Source organism: Fukomys damarensis, unplaced genomic scaffold (assembly GCF_012274545.1).
Source record: "Fukomys damarensis isolate Sample0158 unplaced genomic scaffold, DMR_v1.0_HiC HiC_scaffold_7, whole genome shotgun sequence".
NCBI lineage: Eukaryota > Metazoa > Chordata > Mammalia > Rodentia > Bathyergidae > Fukomys > Fukomys damarensis.
In genome coordinates, this window is record NW_022900919.1 from 1,456,951 (window position 1) to 1,459,055 (window position 2,105).

General features: G+C 41.5%; 1 protein-coding gene across 2 annotated transcripts in view; it reads right to left on the reverse strand.

Annotated features, from left to right (window-relative positions):
- Kbtbd2 (kelch repeat and BTB domain containing 2) overlaps nucleotides 1-2,010 on the reverse strand; it is a 19,368-nt gene extending 17,358 nt beyond the window's left edge. The window contains exon 1 of one of the 2 annotated variants that reach the window (XM_010612969.3): nucleotides 1,793-2,010. The gene's annotated coding sequence lies outside the window, so the exon portion shown is untranslated. Of the gene's footprint in view, nucleotides 1-321; nucleotides 483-1,792 lie in introns of those variants that run through there. The other variant, XM_010612971.3, reaches the window with a different exon arrangement.
- Between the last annotated feature and the right edge of the window lie 95 nt (nucleotides 2,011-2,105).

The window sequence follows — 2,105 nt, forward strand, 5'->3', positions numbered from 1 at the left end:
ATATATAAAATTAAGATCATGACCTCTAATCACCTGGGTTTGAAGCCCAGTTCTGCAATTTACTAGCTCTGAACGTCTGTTATTTACTCACCATGCCTCAATTTCCCATCTAGTTCTAAAACTGCAACTCTTGGGCTGGGAATGTGGCTCTCAGCACGAGAGCACCTGCCCAGCATGTGTGAAGCCCTGAGCTCATTCTCTAGCACCAAAAGGAAAAAAAAAAAAAGAAAACTTGGACAGAATGTTTCACACTTAGAACAATGCCTGATATACAACACTGCTACATAAATATTTGTTGATTATTTTTATTAATCCACTTACTGGTGAATCCCATTCCTGAAACTCCACACAAGTCAAGAGATTCCAATTATAAGGCCTTAAGTATTCCAGGGTTCTCCTTTCATGATGGTTAAATAGTATGTCAGATAAACAATTCAAAGCTTTTAGGGTATTTTGACGAACAAAAGTATGAAAAAAATCAGCCTAACAAAGACTAGCCCTGACAAGGCCAATGTCAGGGCAGAAAAGCTAAACCAAGAAACATGATACATCAGTCACAAAATAAGACTTTTTTTTTATTTCAATGAAATAGGTTTCTCCTTTGGAAGGACAAAATATTGGTATCAGAAACACTTTGCTTTAAGCTACCAAAACAACTCTGACAGTTAAAAATGTATTGGGTCTTAAATTGTCAAAGGCTATACAAACAGAATTTTCTGAATTATGACAAGTTGCAAGTAAAAAACACCTTGCCTTTTGAAGAATTTATCAAGTTTGACAAATTTCAGCATAGCTTCCTGTACTCCAATCAAATTCAGAGCTTAGGTCCATTTCCTCGTATTCCCGCCCTCTTCCCAAGACTGCAAAGACCGCAGGGCTCCCTCAGGTTAATTAAGCTCAGCACCCTAATAAATTCCAGTCACAAGCCTCGGCGTCTGCGCCGCATCAAGAGCAGTAGGTTACCTCACTTATTAAACGAGATGCCATCTGTGACAGATTTATTCGAGTGTAATATGCCCTTTTATTTTGGATATCGGTTTCTTTTTTCCTCTCAGCTTTGCAGTGTCCAAAAACCTGGGGAAAGATAGGCTGATACAAAGCCGACCCAAATTTTTTTCATTGGAACTCATTTCCCACCACATCAATGATTTCTTCAATCACAGCAGTGCAAGAAAATATCCTAGATACGCAAACACGAATCAGGTCATGAAGCCACTTAACATTTGTGACTAAAGTTTGCTTCTTAAAAAAAAAAAGGCAAAATGAGACAAACTTAGAAGCCCTTTAACACCGAAACGACAAAATCACTGTTCAACACATAACAGCAGGGGACAGAAAGGCACGAATCTCACAAAAGGACATTTTCTCCACATCTCCTACAATAATCACTCCTTCCCATAAAGAAATCTGCACTAAGTACTACAGACTCCTAGCAAGTGAAGCAGAAGCGGTCTTCTCACGACAGAAAGTCACTCCTAATACCCCGAGCTTCCTTTACAAAACTGCAAAGGACTGAGTATAAGGAAAGGACTTCAGAATTTTCGTTCATATATTTTATGAGAGCAAGACCAATTCTTTTTCCTAGTCCCACTCGCTTTAGGAATGTGAACAACTCTCATAAATAAACACGTGAACTCTTTGGAAAACCAAATTTTCTTTTGGATTTAAAGACTGCACTTAAGTTTCTAAGAATTTACCACGCACGTGAAACACAGGCCATATTCAAAGTTAGGTATAACGAGATGGTCTATTATTTCTACTAACCAAAGGGAAAAGTCTATGCAGTGCGTACCTAACTAAGCACTATACTTCCATTCTCTCCCATCTTCGCACAGGCCCTGCGAATAAAGTTAACAGATTTTATGGTAAGGCTTCTTATCCGCCCAAGACACCACTTTTCTTCCTACAAGAGTGAGTAGAGAAAACAGCACGCGCAACGGAAACGCCGCCGCCCTCCGCAGCCACTGACAGCCTCTGCAGATCCAGACCCAACCGACCCGGTCACAGCAGAGAACGCTTCGCACGGGCTCCCGGCCGGACCGAGGCACGGCAAAGGCCGCCCGCGGACCGAAACCACGGGCCCGGAGCCCTCGTTCACGCGGGCG